The following is an 18,027-nucleotide window of genomic DNA, read 5'->3' as shown; positions in this document are numbered from 1 at the left end:
TGATTCCGAGGAGAACTGGGGGAAAGTGTTGTGGTCAGATGAGACCAAAATCGAGATCTTTGGTATCAACTCAACTTGCCGTGTTTGGAGGAGGAGGAATGCTGCCTATGAACCAAGAAACACCATCCCCCACCGTCATACATGGAGGTCCTATGACCCCAAGAACACCATCCCCCCACCATCATACATGGAGGTCCTATGACCCCAAGAACACCATCCCCCACCGTCATACATGGAGGTCCTATAACCCCCAAGAACACCATCCCCACCGTCATACATGGAGGTCCTATGACCCCAAGAACACCATCCCCCACCATCATACATGGAGGTCCTATGACCCCCAAGAACACCATCCCCCACCGTCATACATGGAGGTCCTATGACCCCAAGAAATCCATCCCCCACCGTCATACATGGAGGTCCTATGACCCCCAAGAACACCATCCCCCACCGTCATACATGGAGGTCCTATGACCCCAAGAACACCATCCCCACCGTCATACAGGGAGGTCCTATGACCCCAAGAACACCATCCCCCACCGTCATACATGGAGGTCCTATGACCCCAAGAACACCATCCCCCACCATCATACATGGAGGTCCTATGACCCCAAGAACACCATCCCCCACCGTCATACATGGAGGTCCTATGACCCAAGAACACCATCCCCCACCGTCATACATGGAGGTCCTATGACCCCAAGAACACCATCCCCCACCGTCATACATGGAGGTCCTATGACCCCAAGAACACCATCCCCAACCGTCATACATGGAGGTCCTATGACCCCAAGAACACCATCCCCCACCGTCATACATGGAGGTCCTATGACCCCAAGAACACCATCCCCCACCGTCATACATGGAGGTCCTATGACCCCAAGAACACCATCCCCCACCGTCATACATGGAGGACCTATGACCCCAAGAACACCATCCCCCACCGTCCTACATGAAGGTCCTATGACCCCAAGAACACCATCCCCCACCATCATACATGGAGGTCCTATGACCCCAAGAATACCACATCCCCACCGTCATAAGGGGACAGGAGAACTTCACCTCATCAAAGGGACGATGGACGGGGCCATGTACCATCAAATCATGGGTGAGAACCTCCTTCCCTCAGCCAGGGCATTGAAGATGGGTCATGGATGGGTCTTCCAGCATGACAATGACCCAAAACACACGGCCAAGGCAACAAAGGAGAGGCTCAAGAAGAAGCACATGAAGGTCCCGGAGTGGCCTAGCCAGTCTCCAGACCTTAATCCCATAGAAAATATGTGGAGGGGGCTGAAGGTTTGAGTTACCAAACGTCATCCTGGAAACCTTAATGACTTGGAGAAGATCTGCAAAGAGGACAAAATCCCTCCTGAGATGTGAGCAAACCTGGAGGCCAACTCCAAGAAACGTCTGACCTCTGTGATCACCAACAAGGGTTTCTCCACCAACTACTAAGTCATGTTTTGTGAAGGGTTCACATACTTATTTCACTCATTAAAATGCAAATCAATTTATAACTTTTATGAAATGCGTTTTTCTGGATATTTTTGTTGTTATTCTCTCACTGTTATAATAAACCGACCAATAAAATTATAGACGATCGTTTCTTTGTCACAAAATCAGAAGCCGATCAAATACTTTTCCCCCTCACTGTAGAAGTATATCCAGAGAAAATTAGTTTTCCTTCATTTAGGACAGAGTGGGGGAAGGACTGGACTCTGCATTTGTGTGGCCTAAAATGTATCCAAGTCTATTTTTTTTTTTTTTACTTAAATTTTGTGCTTGATAAACCGTACAATATCATGTGACATAAAAAATTGACATGCGCTGTCACAGTGTGAGGAGAGCCTCACCGGCTCCCCCATCAGCGCAGCCTCATCGGCTCCCCCATCAGCGCAGCCTCACCGGCGCCCCCCCATCAGCGCAGCCTCACCGGCGCCCCCCATCAGCGCAGCCTCACCGGCTCCCCCCATCAGCGCAGCCTCACCGGCTCCCCCCATCAGCGCAGCCTCACCGGCTCCCCCCATCAGCTCAGCCTCACCGGCTCCCCCCATCAGCTCAGCCTCACCGGCTCCCCCCATCAGCGCAGCCTCACCGGCTCCCCCCATCAGCGCAGCCTCACCGGCTCCCCCCATCAGCGCAGCCTCACCGGCTCCCCCCATCAGCGCAGCCTCACCGGCTCCCCCCATCAGCGCAGCCTCACCGGCTCCCCCCATCAGCGCAGCCTCACCGGCTCCCCCCATCAGCGCAGCCTCACCGGCTCCCCCCATCAGCGCAGCCTCACCGGCTCCCCCCATCAGCGTAGCCTCACCGGCTCCCCCCATCAGCGCAGCCTCACCGGCGCCCCCCATCAGCGCAGCCTCACCGGCGCCCCCCCCATCAGCGCAGCCTCACCAGCCCCCCCCCCCCCCATCAGTGTAGCCTCACCAGCTCCCCCATCAGCGCAGCCTCACCAGCGTAGCCTCACCGGCTCCCCCATCAGCGCAGCCTCATCGGCGCCCCCATCAGCGCAGCCTCACCGGCGCCCCCATCAGCGCAGCCTCACCAGCCCCCCCCCCATCAGCGCAGCCTCACCAGCCCCCCCCCCCCCATCAGCGCAGCCTCACCAGCTCCCCCATCAGCGCAGCCTCACCAGCGTAGCCTCACCGGCTCCCTCATCAGCGCAGCCTCACCGGCGCCCCCATCAGCGCAGCCTCACCGGCGCCCCCATCAGCGCAGCCTCACCGGCGCCCCCATCAGCGCAGCCTCACCGGCGCCCCCATCAGCGCAGCCTCACCGGCGCCCCCATCAGCGCAGCCTCACCGGCGCCCCCATCAGCGCAGCCTCACCGGCGCCCCCATCAGCGCAGCCTCACCGGCGCCCCCATCAGCGCAGCCTCACCGGCGCCCCCATCAGCGCAGCCTCACCGGCGCCCCCATCAGCGCAGCCTCACCGGCGCCCCCATCAGCGCAGCCTCACCGGCTCCCCCATCAGCGCAGCCTCACCGGCGCCCCCATCAGCGCAGCCTCACCGGCGCCCCCATCAGCGCAGCCTCACCGGCGCCCCCATCAGCGCAGCCTCACCGGCGCCCCCATCAGCGCAGCCTCACCGGCTCCCCCATCAGCGCAGCCTCACCGGCTCCCCCATCAGCGCAGCCTCACCGGCTCCCCCATCAGCGCAGCCTCACCGGCGCCCCCCATCAGCGCAGCCTCACCGGCGCCCCCCCATCAGCGCAGCCTCACCGGCTCCCCCCCCATCAGCGCAGCCTCACCGGCTCCCCCCCATCAGCGCAGCCTCACCGGCTCCCCCCCATCAGCGCAGCCTCACCGGCTCCCCCCCATCAGCGCAGCCTCACCGGCTCCCCCCCATCAGCGCAGCCTCACCGGCTCCCCCCCATCAGCGCAGCCTCACCGGCTCCCCCCCATCAGCGCAGCCTCACCGGCTCCCCCCCATCAGCGCAGCCTCACCGGCTCCCCCCATCAGCGCAGCCTCACCGGCTTCCCCCATCAGCGCAGCCTCACCGGCTCCCCCCATCAGCGCAGCCTCACCGGCTCCCCCCATCAGCGCAGCCTCACCGGCTCCCCCCATCAGCGCAGCCTCACCGGCTCCCCCATCAGTGCAGAAAAATTACTTATTTGCAAAATTTTATAACAAAAAACCAAAAGGAAAACATTTTGTTCCCCCCAAACGTTTTGGTCTTTTTTTTGTTTATTCAGTAATAAATAAACCCCCCCCCAGAGGTGATCAAATACCACCAAAAGAAATCTCTATTTGTATAAAAAAACGATAAAGATGTCTTCTGTGTACAGAGTTACATGACCGCGTAATTGTCATTCAAAGTGCGACAGCGCTGAAAATTGGCCTGGGCAATGGGGGGGGGGGGGGGGGATATTGAACGAAAAAATAACTCCAGCAGCAAGAGAGTCAAACCAAATCCTCAGTGACGTCTCTGGAGTAATCTGCCCCATTGTCAGCAGCTTAGTTCATTCTGCTCCCCCCTCCCAGCAGTGATTAGGCAGCTCAGCTCACCCTCCCCCCTCTCCCGGTAATAACTTTACATCTCAACTTCCATCCGTAAGCTCATTTCATCCTGCACCCCCCAGCCCCCCCAACAATAATGAGATGACGGACAATGTGATGTGCGTTCAGTAAAATGCATTCTAGAGTTGAATAGTAACAGACCTAAAACACAACTAAAAGGTAACAGACCTAAAACACAACTAAAAGGTAACAGACCTAAAACACAACTAAAAGGTAAGAGACCTAAAACACAACTAAAAGGTAAGAGACCTAAAACACAACTAAAAGGTAAGAGACCTAAAGCACAACTAAAAGGTAAGAGACCTAAAACACAACTAAAAGGTAAGAGACCTAAAACACAACTAAAAGATAACAGACCTAAAACACAACTAAAAGGTAAGAGACCTAAAACACAACTAAAAGGTAAGAGACCTAAAACACAACTAAAAGATAACAGACCTAAAACACAACTAAAAGATAACAGACCTAAAACACAACTAAAAGATAACAGACCTAAAACACAACTAAAAGGTAACAGACCTAAAACACAACTAAAAGGTAAGAGACCTAAAACACAACTAAAAGGGAACAGACCTAAAACACAACTAAAAGGGAACAGACCTAAAACACAACTAAAAGGGAACAGACCTAAAACACAACTAAAAGGGAACAGACCTAAAACACAACGTATCCCGCGTACACACGACCGGACTTTCCAGCGGGCTAAATCCACCCGTCTTTCCGATGGTCTTTCGCCGGAGTTACGGCGGACCACACATGGACAAGTCTGTTCATTATGAACGTGACTCGGGTGCGACAGGACTAGAAAAGGAAGTCAATGTCGCTGCTTTTATCGGTGAGATTGACACCTTGCGAGCCCCATCGTGGGGCATACCAGGCCCTTAGGTCTGGTATGGATTATAAAGGGAAGCCCCTACGCCGAAAAAACGGCGTGGGGTCCCCCCTAAAATCCATACCAGACCCCGATATGAGCACGCAGCCCGGCTGGTCAGGAGAGGGGGTGGGGACGAGCGAGCGCCCCGCATCCTCCCCCCACCCCAAAGCACCTTGTCCCCATGTTGATGAGGACAAGGGCCTCTTCCCGACAACCCTGGCCATTGGTTGTCGGGGTCTGCGGGCGGGGGGCTTATCGGAATCCGGGAGCCCCCTATAATAAGAGGGCCCCCAGATCCCACCCTATGTGAATGAGTATGGGGTACATGGTACCCCTTCCCATTCACCTAGGGAAAAAGTGTCAATAATAAAACACACTACACAGGTTTTTAAAATAATTTATTAAACAGCTCCGGGGGGGGGTCTTCCTCCGGCTTCGGGGGTTTTCTTCCGGCTTCGGGGGTCCCTCCGGTTCCTCTTCTCCCAGCGTCCGGTTGGTTCTTCTCCGCTCCCTCTGGCCTCTTCTCCCGGTGTTCCAGTTCTTCGGCCGGCTCCTCCGCTGTCTTCAGGCCGCTCTCTTGCCAGCGGAGGTCCGGACTTCTGGGCTTCTTGTCTTCTTCCCTCTTCCCTTCTCCAGATGTTGACACGACGGTCTCTCCGGCTGGACTGCTCTCTGAGCGCTTCGTTGTGACTTATATAGGCGGAGACCCCGCCCCCTTATGTCAAAGTCCCTGGGCATGCTGGGACTGTGACGTTTTAGGAGGCGTGGTCACCGGGTGATGTTGACCACGCCCCCTTATGCCGTCACAGTCCCAGCATGCCCAGGGACTGTGACATAAGGGGGCGGGGTCTCCGCCTATATAAGTCACAACGCAGCACTCAGAGAGCATTCCAGCCGGAGAGAGCGTCGTGTCAACATCTGGAGAAGGGAAGAGAAGACAAGAAGTCCAGAAGTCCGGACCTCCGCTGGCAAGAGAGCGGCCTGAAGACAGCGGAGGAGCCGGCCGAAGAACTGGAACACCGGGAGAAGAGAGCGGAGAAGAACCAACCGGACGCCGGGAGAAGAGGAACCGGAGGGACCCCCGAAGCCGGAAGAAGACCCCCGAAGCCGGAAGAAGACCCCCCCCCGGAGCTGTTTAATAAATTATTTTAAAAACCTGTGTAGTGTGTTTTATTATTGACACTTTTTTCCCTAGGTGAATGGGTAGGGGTACCGATAAGCACCCCGCCCGCAGACCCCGACAACCAACGGCCAGGGTTGTCGGGAAGAGGCCTTGTCCTCATCAACATGGGGACAAGGTGCTTTGGGGTGGGGGGGCCCCGCAGGGCCCCCCTTCCCCAAAGCACCCACCCCCCCATGTTGAGGGCATGCGGCCTGGTGCGGTTCAGGAGGGAGGGGCGCTCGCTCGTCCCCACCCCCTTTCCTGATCGGCCGGGCTGCGTGCTCGGATCGGGGTCTGGTATGGATTTTAGGGGGGACCCCCACGCCGTTTTTTCGGCGTAGGGGCTTCCCTTTATAATCCATACCAGACCTAAGGGCCTGGTATGCACCGCAATAGGAAAATGTGTTTTTCCTATTGCAGCAAGCGCGAAATGCAATACCCTGCCCTGGCGTCACATCTGCTCCGTCGGACCAGCATATAGACGAGCAGACTTTTAGTCTTTGAGTCCAACGGAAAGATTTAAAACAGGTTTCAAATCTAGGTCCGGCGGGCTTTTGGGAAAAGTCCGCCAGAGCTTACACATGGTCAGATTGTCCGGCAGACTCTGGTCCGCTGGACCAAGTATGCCGGAAAGTCCGCTCGTGTGTACACGGCATAAAAGATAACAAACCTAAAACACAACTAAAAGGTAACAGACCTAAAACACAAGGCACAGATGTGAGCCGGTCCTTATCTGCACACAAGGGAGGCGCACAGGAGGAAGGAGCAGAGTGCTGAGTAGTACAGGAAGTGACTGTTCCTGGCAGGATCCACATGCTGTGCTTCCATTACTGAACAGATACAGCAAGACACGTTCATTGTTCAGGGACATACTTTAGAATAACTCTAGAGGGCGATCTACAAATCTCAGATATGGGGGAGGGGTCAGACATGAGACACCCCTCACTATTATTAGGGGCCCCCAATAATAGAGGAGGAGATCATTCACTTTCCCCTTCAGGGTGACTGAAGAAGGTCCCTGAAGGGTTCTCAGATACTGAATGACAACCAAACTCTACTGGTTACCACCAAGGGGAGGTGGGCCTTCTCCAGTGGGCACCAATCCAAGAGAGGGGCCTCCCTCCACAGGTCCCCCAATCCAAGAGAGGGGCCTCCCCCTCCACAGGCCCCCCAATCCAAGAGAGGGGCCTCCCTCCACTGGCCCCCCAATCCAAGAGAGGGGCCTCCCCCTCCACAGGCCCCCCAATCCAAGAGAGGGGCCTCCCCCTCCACAGGCCCCCCAATCCAAGAGAGGGGCCTCCCCCTCCACAGGCCCCCCAATCCAAGAGAGGGGCCTCCCCCTCCACAGGCCCCTCAATCCAAGAGAGGGGCCTCCCCCTCCACAGGCCCCTCAATCCAAGAGAGGGGCCTCCCCCTTCACAGGCCCCTCAATCCAAGAGAGGGGCCTCTCCTCCACAGGCCCCTCAATCCAAGAGAGGGCCTCCCTCCACAGGCCCCCCAATCCAAGAGAGGGGCCTCCCCCTCCACAGGCCCCCCAATCCAAGAGAGGGCCTCCCTCCACAGGCCCCCCAATCTAAGAGAGGGCCTCCCTCCACAGGTCCCCCAATCCAAGAGAGGGGCCTCCCCCTCCACAGGCCCCTCAATCCAAGAGAGGGGCCTCCCCTCCACAGGCCCCTCAATCCAAGAGAGGGGCCTCCCCTCCACAGGCCCCTCAATCCAAGAGAGGGCCTCCCTCCACAGGCCCCCCAATCTAAGAGAGGGCCTCCCTCCACAGGCCCCCAATCCAAGAGACGGCCTCCCTCCACAGGCCCCCCAATCCAAGAGAGGGGCCTCCCCCTCCACAGGCCCCCCAATCCAAGAGACGGCCTCCCTCCACAGGCCCCCCAATCCAAGAGACGGCCTCCCTCCACTGGCCACCATCTAAGGCAAAGGGGGTTTTTTCCACTGGCCACCATCTAAGGCAAAAGAGGTTCTCTCCACTGGCCACCAATCTAAGAGGGGAAGAGCCCATCCCCACTGGTTATCAAAAGCCCCCCAAGTCTTAGGTATTGCACCTCTCCACCGACCTCCAAAGAAAGGCTACTCTGAACTCAAACAGAGGATCCCTCAACAGTAATCTTTAGCACAATGTCTCTTTAATGGTCACAAATCTAAGAGGGGGCACCTCTGCACCGGCCACCAATCTAGGGGGGCACCTCTGCACCGGCCACCAATCTAGGGGGGCACCTCTGCACCGGCCACCAATCTAGGGGGGCACCTCTGCACCGGCCACCAATCTAGGGGGGCACCTCTGCACCGGCCACCAATCTAGGGGGGCACCTCTGCACCGGCCACCAATCTAGGGGGGCACCTCTGCACCGGCCACTAATCTAGGGGGGCACCTCTGCACCAGCCACCAATCTAGGGGGGCACCTCTGCACCAGCCACCAATCATCCTTCCTCCCGTTTCTGTACACGTCTGTCCTCTTCTCTATTTCCATACACGTCTTCTCATCTGTCCTCCGTCCGTCCACTCCTCCGTCCCCTCCTGCATCCACGTCCGTCCACTCCTCCGTCCCCTCCTGCATCCACGTATGTCCACTCCTCCGTCCACGTCTGTCCGTCTCCTCCTGCGTCCACTCCCGTCCGTCCACTCCTCCGTCCACGTCCCTCCGTCCACGTCCGTCCGTCCACGTCCGTCCGTCCGTCCACGTCCGTCCACGTCCGTCCACTCCTCCGTCCACGTCCGTCCGTCCACTCCTCCGTCCACGTCCGTCCGTCCATCTGTCCTCTCCTTACGTCTGTACAGCCATTCTCACCTCTGTGTCCATACATGTCCGTCCGTCCGTCCCCTCCTCCGTTCACTTCCGTCCCCTCCTCCATCCATGTCCGTCCACGTCCGTACCCTCCTCCGTCCACGTCTGTACGTCCCCTCAACCGTCTGTACCCTCCTCCGTCCACGTCCGTCCCCTTCTCCGTCCACGTCCGTCTCCTCCTCCATCCCCTCCTCCGTCCACGTCCGTCCCCTCCTCCGTCCATGTCCACCCCCCATCCACGTCATTCCCCTCCTCCATCCATGTATGTACCCTCCTACGTCCACGTCCGTACGTCCCCTCTTCCATCTGTACCCTCCTCCCTCCACGTCCGTCCCCTCTGTTCACGTCCACCCCCTCCTCCGTCTGTCCCCTCCTCCATCCACGTCCGTATGTTGGTCCCCTCCTCTGTTTACTTCCGTCCCCTCCTCCGTCCCCTCTTCCGTCCGTCCCCTCCTCCGTCCTTGTCCGTACGTCGGTCCCCTCCTCCTTTTACTTCCGTCCCCTCCTCTGTCCACGTCCGTACGTCCCCTCTTCCTTCTGTACCCTCCTCCGTCCACGTCCATCCCCTCCTCCGTCCCCTCTTCCGTCCATGTCCGTACGTCGGTCCCCTCCTCCTTTTACTTCCGTCCCCTCCTCCGTCCATGTCAGTCCCCCGTCGGTACCCTCCTCTGTCCACATCCGTATGTCCCTCTTCCTTCTGTACCCTCCTCTGTCCACATCCGTCCCCTCCTCCGTCCACGTCTGTCCACGTCTGTACGTCAGTCCCCTCCTCCGTCCACGTCCGTCCCCACCTCCGTCCCCTCTTCCGTCCCCTCCTCTGTCCGTCCCCTCCTCCGTCCACGTCCGTAAGTCGGTCCCCTCCTCCTTTTACTTCCGTCCCCTCCTCTGTCCACGTCCGTACGTCCCCTCTTCCTTCTGTACCCTCCTCCGTCCCCTCCTCCGTCCACGTCCGTAAGTCGGTCCCCTCTTCCTTTTACTTCCGTCCCCTCCTCTGTCCACGTCCGTACGTCCCCTCTTCCTTCTGTACCCTCCTCCGTCCCCTCCTCCGTCCACGTCCGTACGTCGGTCCCCTCCTCCTTTTACTTCCGTCCCCTCCTCCGTCCATGTCAGTCCTCCGTCGGTACCCTCCTCTGTCCACGTCCGTATGTCCCGTCTTCCTTCTGTACCCTCCTCCGTCCCCTCCTCCGTCCACGTCCGTCCCCTCCTCAGTCCCCTCTTCCGTCCGTCCACGTCCGTATGTCGGTCCCCTCTTCCTTTTACTTCTGTCCCCTCCTCTGTCCACGTCCGTACGTCCCCTCTTCCTTCTGTACCCTCCTCCGTCCACGTCCGTCCGTCGGTCCCCTCTTCCTTTTACTTCTGTCCCCTCCTCTGTCCATGTCAGTCCCCCGTCCGTCCCCTCCTCTGTCCACGTCCGTACGTCCCCTCTTCCTTCTGTCCCCACCTCCGTCCACGTCCGTCCCCTCCTCCGTCCACTTCCGTACGTCCCCTCTTCCTTCTGTCCCCTCCTCTGTCCACGTCCGTCCCCTCCTCCGTCCACGTCCGTCCCCTCCTCCGTCCACGTCCGTCCCCTCCTCCGTCCACGTCCGTCCCCTCCTCCGTCCACGTCCGTCCCCTCCTCCGTCCACGTCCGTCCCCTCCTCCGTCCACGTCCGTCCCCTCCTCCGTCCCCTCCCGTACGTCCCCTCTTCCTTCTGTCCCCTCCTCCGTCCACGTCCGTCCCCTCCTCCGTCCACGTCCGTACGTCCCCTCTTCCTTCTGTCCCCACCTCCGTCCACGTCCGTCCCCTCCTCCGTCCACGTCCGTACGTCCCCTCTTCCTTCTGTCCCCACCTCCGTCCACGTCCGTCCCCACCTCCGTCCACGTCCGTCCCCACCTCCGTCCACGTCCGTCCCCACCTCCGTCCACGTCCGTCCCCTCCTCCGTCCACGTCCGTCCCCTCCTCCGTCCACGTCCGTACGTCCCCTCTTCCTTCTGTCCCCTCCTCCGTCCACGTCCGTCCCCTCCTCCGTCCACGTCCGTACGTCCCCTCTTCCTTCTGTCCCCTCCTCCGTCCACGTCCGTCCCCTCCTCCGTCCACGTCCGTACGTCCCCTCTTCCTTCCGTCCCCTCCTCCGTCCACGTCTGTCCCCTCCTCCGTCCATGTCAGTCCCCCGTCCGTCCCCTCCTCTGTCCTCCATCCCTGCACACATCTATCCTCCATATCTATCCATACACGTCTCTCCTCTGTCCCTTCACACATCTGTTTGTCCTCCATCATCCCCTCCCCCCTTCCTCGGTGTCCCTTCACCCCCCACCCCGGTCCTCCTCCTCCCTCACCCGGTGCTCCTCCTCCCCTCCCCCTCACTCACCCGGTCCTCCTCCTCCCCTCCCCCTCACTCACCCGGTCCTCCTCCTCCGCCTCGCTCCGCTCTCAGGAACAATAATAACACCACACACGGCGGATGTGACGTCACGTCACTCTCCCTACCGGAGCGCTCCGCAGCTTCCTCTTCCCGAAATGCAGCGCGACAGGGGGGCGGAGCCAGGCGAGGGGCGCGGCTGCCAGACAATGCTGATAGGTGGAGAGAAAAAAGCCGCAGTTCCGCAAGTGACTACAGGAGGCCTACCTCGTCACGTGACTCCGAGAGCGCGCACTAGAGTAGAAGGAGATCTATACACCGTGCCGGAGGAAGTGTCCCCCACAGGCGCCATCTTTCTGAAGACCTTCATTCATTCTACTGCTCAGTGTTCATTTTTTATTTCCTTCTTTTATTTATTAATAAACTAAAAAAAAACATTCTGATCTAATGAGTGCTGAGCTGCAATATATTGTGTGTTTGGTTTTGGATTTAATATCGCTTTAATATATACAATTCAAATAGATATGATACTATTATTAATTCAACGCCTTCAATTATAATGAACTCATTAAAAACAAAGGAACCCGCGAGAGGACAGACGGACGTGTCCAGGAGAGGACAGACAGACGAGTCCAGGAGAGGACAGACAGGAGTGTCCAGGAGAGGACAGACGGACGAGTCCAGGAGAGGACAGACAGACGTGTCCAGGAGAGGACAGACGGACGTGTCCAGGAGAGGACAGACAGACGAGTCCAGGAGAGGACAGACGGACGAGTCCAGGAGAGGACAGACAGACGAGTCCAGGAGAGGACAGACAGACGAGTCCAGGAGAGGACAGACAGACGAGTCCAGGAGAGGACAGACAGACGTGTCCAGGAGAGGACAGACAGACGAGTCCAGGAGAGGACAGACGGACGAGTCCAGGAGAGGACAGACAGACGTGTCCAGGAGAGGACAGACAGACGAGTCCAGGAGAGGACAGACAGACGAGTCCAGGAGAGGACAGACGGATGTGACCAGGAGAGGACAGACAGACGTGTCCAGGAGAGGACAGACAGACGAGTCCAGGAGAGGACAGACAGACGAGTCCAGGAGAGGACAGACAGAGGTGTCCAGGAGAGGACAGACGGACATGTCCAGGAGAGGACAGACAGACGTGTCCAGGAGAGGACAGACAGACGTGTCCAGGAGAGGACAGACAGACGTGTCCAGGAGAGGACAGACAGACGAGTCCAGGAGAGGACAGACAGACGAGTTCAGGAGAGGACAGACAGACGTGTCCAGGAGAGGACAGACAGACGAGTCCAGGAGAGGACAGACAGACGAGTCCAGGAGAGGACAGACAGACGAGTCCAGGAGAGGACAGATGGATGTGACCAGGAGAGGACAGACGGACGTGTCCAGGAGAGGACAGACAGACGAGTCCAGGAGAGGACAGATGGATGTGACCAGGAGAGGACAGACAGACGTGTTCAGGAGAGGACAGATGGATGTGACCAGGAGAGGACAGACGGACGTGTCCAGGAGAGGACAGATGGATGTGACCAGGAGAGGACAGACAGACGTGTTCAGGAGAGGACAGACAGACGAGTCCAGGAGAGGACAGACAGACGAGTCCAGGAGAGGACAGACAGACGAATCCAGGAGAGGACAGACAGACGAGTCCAGGAGAGGACAGACAGACGAGTCCAGGAGAGGACAGACAGACGAGTCCAGGAGAGGACAGACAGACGAGTCCAGGAGAGGACAGACAGACGAGTCCAGGAGAGGACAGACGGATGTGACCAGGAGAGGACAGACAGACGTGTCCAGGAGAGGACAGACAGACGAGTCCAGGAGAGGACAGACAGACGAGTCCAGGAGAGGACAGACAGACGAGTCCAGGAGAGGACAGACAGACGAGTCCAGGAGAGGACAGACGGACGTGTTCAGGAGAGGACAGACGGACGAGTCCAGGAGAGGACAGACGGACGTGTTCAGGAGAAGACAGACAGACGAGTCCAGGAGAGGACAGACAGACGTGTCCAGGAGAGGACAGACAGACGAGTCCAGGAGAGGACAGACAGACGAGTCCAGGAGAGGACAGACGGACGTGTCCAGGAGAGGACAGATGGACGTGTTCAGGAGAGGACAGACAGATGAGTCCAGGAGAGGACAGACAGACGAGTCCAGGAGAGGACAGACAGACGTGTCCAGGAGAGGACAGACGGATGTGACCAGGAGAGGACAGACAGACGTGTCCAGGAGAGGACAGACGGACGTGTCCAGGAGAGGACAGACGGACGTGTCCAGGAGAGGACAGACAGACGAGTCCAGGAGAGGACAGACGGACGTGTCCAGGAGAGGACAGACGGACGTGTCCAGGAGAGGACAGACGGACGTGTCCAGGAGAGGACAGACAGACGAGTCCAGGAGAGGACAGACGGACGTGTCCAGGAGAGGACAGACGGACGTGTCCAGGAGAGGACAGACGGACGTGTCCAGGAGAGGACAGACAGACGTGTCCAGGAGAGGACAGACAGACGTGTTCAGGAGAGGACAGACAGACGAGTCCAGGAGAGGACAGACAGACGAGTCCAGGAGAGGACAGACGGACGTGTCCAGGAGAGGACAGACGGACGTGTCCAGGAGAGGACAGACGGACGTGTCCAGGAGAGGACAGACAGACGAGTCCAGGAGAGGACAGACAGACGAGTCCAGGAGAGGACAGACGGACGTGTCCAGGAGAGGACAGACAGAAGTGTCCAGGAGAGGACAGACAGAAGTGTCCAGGAGAGGACAGACAGACGAGTCCAGGAGAGGACAGACAGACGAGTCCAGGAGAGGACAGACGGACGTGTCCAGGAGAGGACAGACGGACATGTCCAGGAGAGGACAGACAGACGTGTTCAGGAGAGGACAGACGGACGAGTCCAGGAGAGGACAGACAGACGAGTCCAGGAGAGGACAGACAGACGAGTCCAGGAGAGGACAGACAGACGTGTCCAGGAGAGGACAGACAGACGTGTCCAGGAGAGGACAGACAGACGTGTCCAGGAGAGGACAGACGGACATGTCCAGGAGAGGACAGACAGACGTGTTCAGGAGAGGACAGACAGAAGTGTCCAGGAGAGGACAGACAGACGTGTTCAGGAGAGGACAGACAGAAGTGTCCAGGAGAGGACAGACAGACGTGTTCAGGAGAGGACAGACAGACATGTCCAGGAGAGGACAGACGGACGTGTTCAGGAGAGGACAGATGGACGTGTTCAGGAGAGGATATAGGGATGTGCACAGGAGAGGACAGACGGACGTGTTCAGGAGAGGACAGATGGACGTGTTCAGGAGAGGATATAGGGATGTGCACAGGAGAGGACAGACGGACGTGTTCAGGAGAGGATATAGGGACGTGTCCGGGGAGGACAGACGGACGTGTTCAGGAGAGGATATAGGGACCTGTCTAGGAGATGACAGTGGGACGTGTCCAGTAGAAGTCGTCCTGCTTGCTGTTCCACTACGCTGGATCCTGGCTCCCCGACTTTCTGGCTTGTCTGACTATCCGTTCCGGTTACCGAACTTTGGCTATGTTTTGACTACATCTGTTCTATTTACTTTTATTATTAAACAAGTGTGATTTAACTGTACTTCTGTCTCGGTCTGATTCATGTTTTCTGACACTAGGAGAGGACAGAGAGAAGAGTCTAGGAGAGGACAGAGGGAAGTATCTAGGAGAGGACAGAAGGAAGTGTCTAGGAGAGGACAGAGGGAGATGTCTAGGAGAGGACAGAAGGAAGTGTCTAGGAGAGGACAGAGGGAAGTGTCCAGAAGAGGACAGAGAAAAGTGTCCAGAAGAGCACAGAGGGAAGTGTCCAGAAGAACACAGAGGGAAGTGTCTAGGAGAGGACAGAGGGAAGTGTCCAGAAGAGCACAGAGGGAAGTGTCTAGGAGAGGACAGAGGGAAGGGTCCAGAAGAGGACAGAGGGAAGTGTCCAGAAGAACACAGAGGGAAGTGTCTAGGAGAGGACAGAGGGAAGTGTCCAGAAGAGCACAGAGGGAAGTGTCTAGGAGAGGACAGAGGGAAGGGTCCAGAAGAGGACAGAGGGAAGTGTCCAGAAGAGCACAGAGGGAAGTGTCCAGAAGAGCACAGAGGGAAGTGTCTAGGAGAGGACAGAGGGAAGGGTCCAGAAGAGGACAGAGGGAAGTGTCTCTAGATGAGGACAGAGGGAAGGGTACAGAAGAGGACAGAGGGAAGGGTCCAGAAGAGGTCAGAGGGAAGTCTCTAGGAGAGGACATTGGGAAGGGTCAAGAAGAGGACAGAAGGAAGGGTCCAGAAGAGGACAAAGGGAAGTGTCTAGGAGAGGACAGAGGCAAGTGTCTAGGAGAGGACAGAGGGAAGTGTCTAGGAGAGGATAGAGGGAAGGGTCCAGGAAAGGACAGAGGGAAGTGTCCAGAAGAGAACAGAGGGAAGGGTACAGAAGAGGACAGAGGGAAGGGTCCAGAAGAGAACAAAGGTAAGTGTCTAGGAGGGGACAGATGGAAGTGTCCAAGACAGGAAAGATGGAAGTGTTAAGAAGAGGACAAGGGGACATGTCCAGTAGAGGACAACTTGACCTCTACAGGGGGAACAGAGGGACATTTTAAAGAGAGGTTAATTGCATGTTCAGGAGGGAACAGAGGGACATTTTTAGGAGAGGATGGATAGGCGTGCCCAGGAGGGCAGACAAGGTAGTATCCAGAGGAGGACAGGGACCTGTTCAAGAGGGAGGCAAATGAAGGTTTCCAGAAGAGGAGAGATTGACATTTCATGTCCTGGATGGTTTGGAGGCGGCCAATTGTAGAATATTGTGGAACTAAGGTTCCACAATAATCTCTCTTGGTTAATCTCTCTGGAGATTGTTCCTCAACTCACGTACCACTACATAAACGTTATATGCTCTAAGCTCTTTCTGATTATTGGCTTCTCTGGGCAGAGAAGAGGGTGTGGCATTGTCCCCTCCCCACCCCCTTTTTTCCTGAGTGAGGTATTTCTTGAAAAAAAAAACTCATTATGCCCACTAGGCGGAGCTGGCGTTCTAGGAATCGCACATAATAGGGGGACTGCACATACAGGGGTTCTTCCAAAGAAGTGGCGTTCTTTAAATAAGTGGCACTTCTGCTCTTGCACTTCAGCGATTTGCACAAAGCTAACTATAAACGACTGCAGGTGACCTCATTTTCATATTATCTCACCTCCTCTGAAACATGCTCTCTTTACCTCTCCTCCTTTTCACAATTGCTCCCTCTCTCCTCAAACTCTCTTTTCTACATCCCTCTGCTCCACCACACAATCTGTACATGTCACCCCCACTTCTCCCCTCCCCCTATTACTGCACTCATCACCTCTTTCTAACTCTAAGCCCACTTGCTAACAAACCCCCCAGGATACTGAAGCATGTCCCCTCATACAAATCATATTCTCATATTACCTCCCTCACTCTTCTGCTGCTCCTAATCGCTGGAGATATTTCCCCAAACCCCGGATCCCCCTTATTTAACTGTGCCCAACACACCCATCACCATCACCCTCTGGCAGTAGTCGCAATCTACACAATTTAGTCTCCATTCCTCTTCTTCCCAACACCAGCCTCCCTCTCTCCTGTGCCCTCTGGAACGCCCGCTCTGTCTGCAACAAACTCACTGCTGTTCATGACCTCTTTGTCACTAATTCCTTCAATCTACTTGCTCTCACCGAAACCTGGCTCCACGAATATGACACCCCTTCTCCTGCTTCCCTATCCCAGGGTGGCCTTCAATGGACTCACTCCCCTAGGCCTAATGGACGTAAGGGAGGTGGAGTGGGATTCCTCCTATCCCCCCAGAGCACCTTCCAGGTTATTCACCCTCCTCTCTCTTTTTCCCTCTCATCATTCGAAGCCCACTGTATACGTCTATTCTCTCCTACTTCCCTAAGAATTGCTGTGATCTACCGGCCCCCTGGACCATTATCAACTTTCCTTGATGAGTTCTCTGCCTGGCTACCCTACTTTCTCTCTTCGGATATTCCCACAATCCTTCTCGGGGATTTCAACATCCCTGCTAATACAAACACTCCTGCTACTTCTAAACTTCTTAGTCTAACCTCTTCATTTGACCTGAAGCAATGGGTACAGGCTTCTACTCACTCTGATGGCAATACTCTTGACCTTGTATTCTCTTACCTATGCACTCCATGCAACTTCTCAAACAATCCTTTTCCTCTCTCCGACCACCACCTTATTAGTTTCTCTCTCCCCCTGTCTTCCACCACCTTTCCCTCCAATCGCCTAACCATCACCCGTAGAAACTTTCGCAACTTCAACTCCTGTCTCCTCTATTCTGCTACTGACCACCTCTATGACAAAATCTCTCCCCTGTCCTGCCCCAACCAAGCCACATCCATCTACAATAAATCTCTGTCCACCACCCTGGACAAGCTCGCTCCCCTCACTACACGCAGAATCAGGCCTCGACCCCTACAACCCTGGCAAACAGCTGACACCAAAAGTCTCAAAAAAACGTAGTCGCGCTCTTGAGCGTCTGTGGCACAAGACTAAGTCTCTCAAAGACTTTAACCAATACAAATCTGCCCTCCAAAAATACTATTCTTTCCTCCACACTGCCAAGAAAACCTATTTTACAACTCTTATTAACACCTTCTCATCCAATCCCCGTAAACTCCTCTCTACCTTCAACTCTCTACTTTGTCCTCCACCGCCTCCCCCCATTGACTTACTCACTGCCCAGGAGATCGCTAATCACTTCAAAAACAAGATTGATACAATCCGTGATGAAATCTCTACTCTACAGGTATCTCCCCCAGCTAAGACCCCATGTCAA

The 18,027-nt window shown here is 56.5% G+C and overlaps 1 protein-coding gene across 1 annotated transcript in view; it reads right to left on the bottom strand.

Moving 5' to 3' along the window:
- MLF2 (myeloid leukemia factor 2) overlaps positions 1–9,058 on the bottom strand; it is a gene marked incomplete in the record, with an annotated part of 43,214 nt that extends 34,156 nt beyond the window's left edge. Inside the window, 2 exon segments of the mRNA XM_073595388.1 lie at positions 8,472–8,708; positions 8,761–9,058.
- Between the last annotated feature and the right edge of the window lie 8,969 nt (positions 9,059–18,027).

This window comes from Aquarana catesbeiana, linkage group LG08 (genome assembly GCF_042186555.1).
Source record: "Aquarana catesbeiana isolate 2022-GZ linkage group LG08, ASM4218655v1, whole genome shotgun sequence".
In the NCBI taxonomy this organism is placed as follows: Eukaryota; Metazoa; Chordata; class Amphibia; order Anura; family Ranidae; genus Aquarana; species Aquarana catesbeiana.
This window is presented reverse-complemented; position numbering and strand designations above follow the sequence as displayed.